Source organism: Mesoplodon densirostris, chromosome 16 (genome assembly GCF_025265405.1).
Source record: "Mesoplodon densirostris isolate mMesDen1 chromosome 16, mMesDen1 primary haplotype, whole genome shotgun sequence".
Taxonomy (NCBI): domain Eukaryota; kingdom Metazoa; phylum Chordata; class Mammalia; order Artiodactyla; family Ziphiidae; genus Mesoplodon; species Mesoplodon densirostris.
Window position 1 is genome coordinate 30868392 of NC_082676.1, and position 10379 is coordinate 30878770.

General features: G+C 41.4%; 1 protein-coding gene across 2 annotated transcripts in view; it reads right to left on the bottom strand.

Annotated features, from left to right (window-relative positions):
• The window catches only part of RNF24 (ring finger protein 24), a 141430-nt gene extending 132013 nt beyond the window's left edge, over positions 1–9417 (bottom strand). For both annotated transcript variants that reach the window (XM_060078189.1, XM_060078188.1), the window contains exon 1: positions 9292–9417. The gene's annotated coding sequence lies outside the window, so the exon portion shown is untranslated. The remainder of the gene's footprint in view (positions 1–9291) is intronic.
• Between the last annotated feature and the right edge of the window lie 962 nt (positions 9418–10379).

Consider the following 10379-nt stretch of genomic DNA (forward strand, 5'->3'; position numbering starts at 1 on the left):
CCGCAAAAAAAAAAAAGGGACCCCAGATAGCTTCCTCACCCCTTCCACCACGGCAGGACATAGCAAAAGACAGTGAGAAGTACCGGCTATGCACCAGCAAGTCGGCCCTCCCCAGACACTGAACCTGCTGCCACCCTGATTGTGGATTTCCCAGCCTCCAGAACTATGAGAAATTTCTGTTTGTAAGATACCCAGGCTATGGTATTTTGTTATAGTAGCCAGAACAGATTAAGACAGTCAGACAGCTATGAAATATAAAGTTTTATTCCTGAGGTAGCTTATACTACTGAAAACCCATGGCAAAGAACAAGCAGTTTTACAGGATACATTAAAAAAAACTTTTAGGAATGCAACTGTGTGTTTCCTCTCCTCAGAACTGTGTCATGCTTTTATATAATTCTGGAGTTCTAAACAGATGGTGGTAGTGAACTGAAACAGAGAAAACTAAAACACAGAAAACAGAATTCACAGCTGCATTTTGAACTGAGTGCTGTGAGCTTTGGATTATCCAGGTGGACCCTAAACCCAATGACAGTGTCTTTATAAGAGCGGGAAAGAAGAGAAGATCATGTGAACATGGAAGCAGAGATTGGAGTTATACAGCCAAAAGCCAAGGAATGTGTGGAGCCACCAAAAGCTGGAGGGAGCAAGGAAGGATTGTCTCCTAGTTTTTGGAGGGAGTTCAGCAGCTCTGCTGACATTCTGATTTCAGACTTCTGGCCTCCAGAACTGTGAGAGAATAAATTTCTACTTCAGGCCATCAATTATGTGGTAATTTGTTACAGCAAAGCTAGAAAACTACACAGCCCCTTTGCCCCATTCTAACAAGTCATTTTTATTTATCTCACTTTTATTTACTGCAGTGGTTCAGCAATGGTTAATTACTTCAAGAATATCAGAAGAAATAAAAAATATATATGCTCCCCAAATCTCTCCTTATTCTCTAGCCATTTTCTGCAAAGGTCTCAATTTCCTTTATCAATAGTGTTCCAGGGAACTCCCTGGCAGTCCAGTGGACTCGGCGCTTTCACTGCCGTGGCCCAGGTTCAATCCTGGTCGGGGAACTAAGATCCCATAAGCTGCTTGGTGCAGCCTAAAAAAAAAAGTCTTCCAAAAGTGCCATTGCAGGATAGCATCTGAATAGTAAAGAGCTTGTGAAAGTTGACAATATCAACTGAGACACTTGGTGGGTTGGAGAATGAGGGCCTGGGTTCTAAACCTGGCTCCTGACCTTGTGAACCTGAACAAGTTACTTCTTTGACCATTTGTTTTATCATCCATAAATAACCCTTTGAGGGTTGCTGTAAGGAGTAAATAAGCAGTGCATTTAAAGATACTGACATAAAAGGTTTTTACTATAGGTTAGCTAATGTGAAAGATGATTTTCAGGGTACAATATTTTCCCTGGCTATTGATACACTGTTCTATGATACAAAAAAAATCTTTCTCACTACCACAAAATTTCCCCTGGACTGTTTACAGGGACAATCAATAAGTTTAAGTAAAAATTTTTATTTAATTATAGCAAGGCATGAGATTTCCAACATATCTCTGAAGAAGTTTTGCAATTTCTTTTGCACTAAAGGAAAATAATGAAAGCCAACACATTTGATTTACCGTCCCACCAATTTTCCATAAACTATATTAGCTCATACTTCAGTGTTTCATTATTTGCCCAACTCTTTCTTTTAGTTCAAAATGAAGAGCCTATTTGGATATTTCAAGTTTATACCACTGAGCAAAGTTTTTCATGCTCAGAATTGGGAGAGAACAATAAAGAGACACAGGTAATTTATAATTTTTTGGTTTGCCTAGATGAAGTTAACAGTCAGGTATTGCAGCACCATTCAATCTCCAAATAAAAAAATATTTTAAGATAACATAAAGCATACGGATAGACTGTTGGTGAAGTTATTAACACTGTCATCAAATGAACTGAATGCTCATTATACTTTCAGTGCCATATTTGTACTTCTTTTGTTCTCAGTTAAACATTATGACATTAAGTTTGCTAAAGAAGAACTGTATCTGATACAAAGACCCGTCTAGTTAGGAAAACATAAATAACAGACAAAATGAGACACAGATTTTAAGACAACACACATAATTAACGTTCTACAGATGCCTATGGTTTATAGGACCAAGCTTTATGACAAGATGAAAATTTGTACTAATCCAAATGACTAAAACTTTAGAAGAAGAAGAAAATGAAAAGAAGAGGGAAACCTCACTTCAAGAAACATCAATAAATGAAAACAAGAACAACTGAAAGCAGGTAAACTGGAAGTTATTTATAATATAAAAACATTCACTATAGTTACTATAGTAGTAAGCAACACTAATACACCTAACAGCATTGAATCCATAAAAATTCAAGTTGCATTACACTTTTTCAGAGCAAAATCACAACTTAACATGAGGTTCACTTGTAATGCTATCTAAAAAGTAGCTTCCTTTCCTTGCCATTCAGGCTTGTTCCAACTCAAGCACCATGGAGGTGCAGAGCAATTGTCTGGTGTCATACTGTCCTTACGTCGGGTGCAGGGCCCAGGCTGGCTTTCCCAGGCATGGCCAACCAAAAGTAAGGCCACTGGTCAGTTGTTCCTAGGCCAGCTGGCGTGGAAGAAAGTGTCTGATTCCTACCTCCGCAGCAGACAAGGCTCAGCCAGCTGGCTTTCAACGGACTGCACTAGTTGGAGTGCTCACAATTCTTTTCAAACCATCTGGCATTCTTTTTGAATCCTAAATTTACCCAACACTACACTCTGATGTCTGAAATGCTCAGATAATTGGAGGAGTCTCCACTGCCTACCCAGATAAGAAAAGAAAGGGGCAGAGTAACTGCTAAGTCAATTACTTTAAGAAACAATTTCTAAAATTAAAAATCAAGACAGATAATAAGGGGTATAGATAATTTAACACGCAGAAAACTTTTAAGAATCCCTTAAGGCTGCCTGGACACAACTCTCCCTACTTTGAACTTCTACAGAGCCTGTCTTTATTCCTCAATGTGGCCCTTAGAATGGATTTTGTATTGCTACATATATTTATCTACCCAGCTAGCTAGTAAGTGAAAAGAACAGTATCTTATGGCTACTTTAAAAAAATGTTGATGATATACTGGGTGTTTTAAAAGTTCCATTTCCAGAAATAAGAAAACTTAATGAGGAATAACATGAATTAACATGCGGAAGGAGCCTTACCTCTGGGCAGGCCAAATAAACAAAGAACAGAACTTGGCTTGAAATAAAAATATTTTAACAAGTGACCAAAACGATTTTTCAAATGACCAAACTGCTGGGAAGTGCTATAGGGTGCTCATCTGTCAACTGCAGATCATCTATCATGTGGGGTAATATGGGGAATAGAGAGGCAAGGAATCAGAAAAAGCCCACAAAACTAAAAACAGGAGAGTCACATTCATAGCCAATATACTCTAGGAGATATAAGTACTTCAAACAAAAATATTACAGTGACCAAGTCAGATCAAATATTAGAAACCAGAGAAGGGTATACAAACAATACCTATAATTATTTTTCATTGCATTAAGCGCCATGCCAAGTACTGAGTTTAGCATTTTACATGTTATCTAATTTGACACACACAACCAACATATGAGGTGGGTGCTATTCTTATTTCCACCTTGCAGATGAGGAAACAGAGAGGTTAGGAAACCTGCCCAAGGTCACATGGCAAAAAGTGAAAGAGCTAGAATTCAACTCCAATCAGTCTGACTGCAGAATCCAGGTGCAAGACTGCCAATGTTAAATTATACTTGTGAAAGAATGAAATGTAATGTAACATAGGTAAAATTCAATCATTAATACAGTCTTTATAATTTTTCAGTTTTCAAGTGTAGCTAAAAGTAGAGAATAATTTTAAAAATAAATGAAAATTGATTTGCTTGTTAGAAATTTTTAAAAAGAGCTATTCTACCAGGTTAAAAATGTCAGTTATGCCTTTTTTGCCCATATATTGAGGTACTTGTGTCAATTGCTGTCCTAGGAACATAGTGGTAAACAGGATAGATCAGTTCCCTGCTTTCCTGGAGCCGACTTTCCAGTGCGGGGCGCAGGCAAGAGACAAAAATATTCAGTCAACAACAGAATTTCAGACAGTGATACATTGTACAGAAGAGATAGGGAGGAAATGTAGACTACTCTTTTGAAACACTTAACCATGAAGGTAAACAGAAGGGGATGGATATAAGGTTAGGGGAAAGTTGTTTTGTTGTAATTTTTTTGTTCTGTTTTTAAAGATGGGCAATATCAGAGCATGTATGTATGCTGACATGGGTGGTGCCCTGGAAAGTTGTTGAGGATGTGATAGAGGGCACAAATGCAGAAGTCAAGTTCTTGACTAGCTATGAGGCGGAATATGGTGGGGAGGCAAGTTGGCCTCTGACAGCAAGAAAACAGGGATCCTAAGGAAGGTGGATTTATAGATTTGGTGAAGGGAGGATGAGGGGTATCTGTCTGATAACTTCTAAACCCTCAGTGAAGTATGCGGCCTGCTTACCGGGATGGGGAGGGGTCGGCTGCTCATGAGTTTAAAGACTGGGGAGACATTAAATAATTATAGGCAAAAAGATCTTATTAAGAATCTGGTAGTTTTTTGGGGCAGTGATGAGAGTCTACTACAGATTTTTGGTCATGAATCTGAAGTTCTCTAGAAATATTCAACCACTTATGTGTACCTATGGGGAAGCTAGATGAGGAATAAAGCAGCTGTAAATAGAAAAAAATTCATGGGTAAAAAAATATTTAAAAATGTGTTTCCATGAGATAAACACTAAGTCACTGACAATGTCCAAACAAGCCATGGTCTATGTAACTCCATTTGCCTCCATCTTCTTATCACAGAAATTCTTGCCAATAATGTATTTGTCTTTAGTCATGACATATTTAACCATGAAGCTTACAGATTGTTTCTTTTTGGTCATAAATGGTTCTGTCACTTCCTAAAGTAGATTTTTAAAAAATGTAACTGATGGTTGTGTAGATTCCAGAGGTGATTACATTTCAATGCTGGAAGAAACTTTCTCTGGTGTTAACTGATATTTCCAGTTAAAAGTAAACTGATGATTCCATTTAAAAGTAAAAAACAAAAATTAAAACACCCCCTCAAGGTGGTAGCTTTTGATCATCCAGCTGTACTCCTAAACCATGATGTTGGCTCAAGACCCAAAACATCCTGGGAAGCATTTATGCCTGCACAGGTTCAAGGAGAGGAAACAAAGACCACATCTCTTGATGGAGGCATGTCAACACCATAAAGAATAGCATATTGGGTGAGATGGTGTGTACGTCTGTGTGTACATATATATAGGTATTTGGAGAAAATATTATCTGCCCTTACGAGCAAAAGGAAAGAAAAAGATGTTTCGAGGAACACCATGAAATGTCAGAACACCAGGGATAAACAGAAGATCCTAAAGTCTCCCAGAGTGGGAGGAAAAAGGGAAATGGGGATTAGAATGGCATTGCACTTCTCAATAGTAACACTAGAAGACTTCAAAAGAGGGACAATAATTTTTGATCTAGAATTCAATATCCAGCGAAACCACCATTCAAGTGTGACGGTAAAATGAGGACATTTTCACATATGCAACTTCTGAATTCAGGAATGAATTTCGGAGTTTGTAGATGCCCTTTCTCAGGAAGCTACTAAAGAATAAGGAAGACACAGGATCCAGGAAATCAAGGATCCAACATAGGAGGAAAGCAAAGAGAATTCACAAGATGATAAAAAGGGAAGTCCTATATAACAGCTAGGAAAAAGAAATGAAACAGATTACCTGAAAATACTGAAAGATGATAGGTTCTGTCATAGAATTTGAGGATAACTTTGTGACTGGTAAAAAGAAAACTAGGCAAATGAAAAACAAACAAACAAAAGTGGCAGTTGTTTAACTCAGTAGAAACAAAAGTTGTACAAGAAAGAAAACGTAATACGTATCCTACATGGCTCACCTACATGGCTCATCTGTGAATTATAGGTACATTGTCACAGTCATATAAATACTGAATACTGACTTGACTGGAAACTGTAAAGTATAGGTATGAGTAGGGGATGGAAGGATGGTTGTGTGGGACAACTAAGTCCTCAACTTCCAAAATAAAACTCCATAGATAATATCCAAAGGTGGAAAATCAAGGAATAGCAGTTTAAACATTAAAAATGAAATAAATATAAAGGTAAATACCAGAAAGAACTGCTAAGAGTTCAAAGTGATTGAATCATATGAAACCACTGATTTTTGACTACTCCCCAATCTAAAAATGGCAATTTCATATAGTTTAAACTGCTAATACATTATAATGACATTACTTTATTACTGATTTTAGAATAAACTGCCATTTGAAACAGGAAACATTATTATTATTATTTTTTGGCCACGCTGCATGCAGAATCTTAGTTCTCCAACCAGGGATCGAAACTGTGCCCCCTGCAGTGCAAGTGCGGAGTCCTAACCATTGGACCATCAAGGGAATTCCCGGAAAACAATTACTGATAGAAAATGCTGGGAGGATAATGTATCCCAGTTTAGGTAACAAAGTGTCATCATATATACTATTACCATCACTAACATAACAAAATTAATATTTCTAATGAATATAAAGATTATATCTATTACTAAAACAGCATTTAAAATAATGTAACCTATTTTGACAATATAGATATTACTTTGGAATTTTTCTTCAGTCATCATACTACAAAAATGCTAAACTATGGGTTGGTAAAGATTTTGATTAACAGAATGCTGAATAACAAGGCCAGGATGTTTTTAGTTTCCTTTGCTGATACAAACAATAGCTAAGTCGCTCTTGAAAAATTAAAGTTCCACAATATTGTGGCACTATGCAAGCCTATTTCAGTGATAATTCCGGTTACACTACTCTGTTTATCTACGACTTCCCCTTATGATTTGTTTTAAGGGGATTTCTAAAAAAAAGAAAACCAAAAATTTATGCAGGCAGTTCATAAGTAATTGGGGTTGCTTCAATATTAGTGACACTACTTAATGTAGTTAATGGAGCCCTCATTTTTAAGTTAGCTTATTTTGAGTTAAATTCATTTACATTAAAAATTTACTTAAGGGCCTCCCTGGTGGCGCAGTGGTTAAGAGTCCGCCTGCCGATGCAGGGGATACGGGTTCGTGCCCCGGTCTGGGAGGATCCCATATGCCGCGGAGCGGCTGGGCCCGTGAGCCATGGCCGCTGGGCCTGCGCATCCGGAGCCTGTGCTCCGCAACGGGAGAGGCCACAACAGTGAGAGGCCCACATACCGCAAAAAGAAAAAAAAAAAAAAATTTACTTAAATCTTACATCATAAAACCAAAACTTCTCCAAATTGAAAAATCAACTTTTATTAATTTTTACTTTTACAAAAAAAGAATTTGATCATGTTAACATAAGGTAAGATTTTTACCAAGAATAATGGATCCCGTTCCAACCAAATGGAAAATTTCCCCTTCAAATTAAAAGCAAATGTTTTTAACAGATGGAATATACATAAACAGATGCTATGGAAGACTGCTTAGCTTAGCTTTCATTTTGCACTGAAAACTACCAGGAATTAAAATATATGTGATTAAAAAATAATCTTAAAGAGAATCTTAAAACTGAATCAATTCAACTATTGATATCCTCTAATAAGCTCCCCTTAATTTTTTTTACTGTTGCTATTTTGAATCAAAAGATCATAAGAAAAAAATATTTTGGAAGTATGTTTCTTATAGTAACAGAGTTTAGCTAATTTCCTGTCACTCTGAAAAATTATAAGTGTAAAAAAGAAACTGAAAATGCAACTGTCTTCTAAAACTTATAAAATCTGGTTTAAAAGAGAAAAAGGTCCAAGCGAAACAGCAAGGAATAGCTGGTGCTATTACAGTTGCTTCTTTTTAATTGGTCCACATCAACTGTGACTCCTCACAACTTCACCAAGACAACAAAGTCAGGCAATCAGTCCCACAGAGCCAAAGTCTGTGGGAACCTGCAGAGCTTCCTCCTCTCTCTGGGGATGACGACGATAAAAGGTGATCTGTTTTCCAGCAGTCCTGTAAGAGGAGCCATTGAGCTGGGCTGCACAACCAGACAACAGAACACAGGGAAAATTCAGATCAAAGCAAGGGCGCATGCCAGGGTAATATGCTATAAAGCCCTTTGCCAAAGCATTAAGGGGAAAAAAAGCAAGGAGGTGGAGAGAACCTGCTGGACCACCTTCTTATTACACAGGGAGGCAGGAGGAAACAAAATCTGCCTGTACTGAGGAGCTGAGAAAACAGTGTCCTAGAGATACCAGAGTATTTCTGTATATGTGCGTATCAATATACAGACATATTACCAATTAACTAAAAAGCAGTGTTCTATATGTACTAGAGTATTCTCATGTACATACATAAGAGTATATGACCATTAACTAAACCCCCAAAACCAAGTGTTCTGGATATACAGATGTATTGAGGATACAGACATATATCTTCAATTAACAAAACCCACTGGTTTTACAGAACGAAACAAAGAAATGCTGTTTGAAAGAATGTCAGAGGCAGAACTGGGTGAAGATCCGATGAAGTAATATGTCTCTTTTCCTCATACCCCTTTAAATGACCTCCGATTCTCTCATTTTGGAGGGGACACACACACCATTAGGTCTCCGGAAACAAAAGAGTCTCCTTAATTCTCCGGCCTGTGGAAGCACACACGCCCCCCACTCACAGATGTGAGATGAGGCCAGCTCCTGACTTTCATTAACGAGTAAGCAGAGGCGATAGGTCTCACCCCCGACCATAGCTTACACACAGTGACAAACGGGCACAGGACAGACGCCACAAAGAAAGGGGAGGAGCAGACGGGGACCAGGAAAACACTGCCACGCCGCGCCCCCCAAGGCGCATTCCCATCTCCAACAGAGAGGCAGACGTCCTCGCCATCCTCGTCCTTGCCTCCCTGCTCATCCCAGCCGCCTCCCACGCCCGGGGACCCGACGCCCGGCACGGGGTAGCGGAGCGCTCTGGGCTCCGCGAACATTCCCTCTGTGACCTCCCAGTGACAGCCCCGCGCCTCCCTTTGTGCGGGACTCACCCTCCGGCTCAGGGTGGACCCTCCTGCGCACCCCTCCCGGCCTGGGGCCGCTGTCCCATCCCTCCCAGCTCCCGGCCGAGGCGCCGGGAGTGTAAGTGGGGGAGGCTGGCGCGGGCCCCACGGTGTCTTCAGCACCCCGAACCCGGACCTGCCCCGTCCGTTAAGCCCCAAACCCGGGGCGACGGCCGTCGCTGGCTCACTTACTCTGTCGTGCCGGCAGCGGCGGCGGCGAGCGTGGTGGGACCGTCAGCTCCGGGCGGTGAGCGGCGGGCGTCAGTCGACACCGAGCGCGGCTGAGGTGGCAGCGGCAGACTGCCCGCGGCGCCCCGGCGAGGGGCGGGCCCGGAGGGGGAGGGGCGGGCGCCAGGCCTCTCATTCATGCAGCGGGGGCGGGGTGAGGGACCCGGATGCCCGGGCAGCCCCGCCCACCTCCCTGAGGTCGCCCTGGCTTCGGAGTCTGTAGTGCGCAGGCGCGGCTCTCCGTGGTCCGACACCGCCTCACCAATTGGGGATGTCCCAGGCCAGAGCGGGGGGCCTTCTCCCTCTTGTGTTTAGTATTTTTGCATGTCCTATAAACATTTTTTAAAAATATGTATTTATTTACTTATTTGGCTGCACCGGGTCTTAGTTGCGGCATGCGGGATCTTTCCGTTGCGGCATGTGGGGGTCTTTAGCTGGGGCATGCGAACTCTTAGTCATGGCATGTGGGATCTAGTTCCCTGACCAGGGATCGAAACCAGGCTTCCCTGCCCCGCATTGGGAACACGGGCGTCTTCGCCACTGGACCACCGGGGAAATCCCTATAAGCAATTTTTTAAGTGAAAGCTTGGAAAGCCACCTCCTTCCTAGCATCCAGCCCGCCAGCATCCTGGGGACAGAGGAGTGGCCATTAGTCTGATGGGTAAGATACACACCGCCCCCTTCCTCCATCTGCGTCATGTGCAGCAGGTCCTCTCAGACCTCTGAGACCCAGAATCTGCCCAGATAGTGGAGAGGAGTGTGTGCAAGAAAGAGTGCATTACTTTGTTTATTTGCATTGACCTAGTCTCTTCAGTCCCCAGCTCCCATTCCACAGGCAGGCAAGAAATTGACCTTTGTTTTGGGGGGCTTAGCCCTTCCTGTAATACCAAGGCCTAGGGTCTAGCTAATGCAGCTCCAAGATCAGGGGAGACCCCTTGTCTTTGGCAGCCTGTGTATTTTGCAGAGACATCCTCCTGCTTCCAAACCCTTGGCCCTGCCACTCCTGGGCCATAGAAATCTTTGGTGCTACTGGGAGTCTGCAACAGACCTCA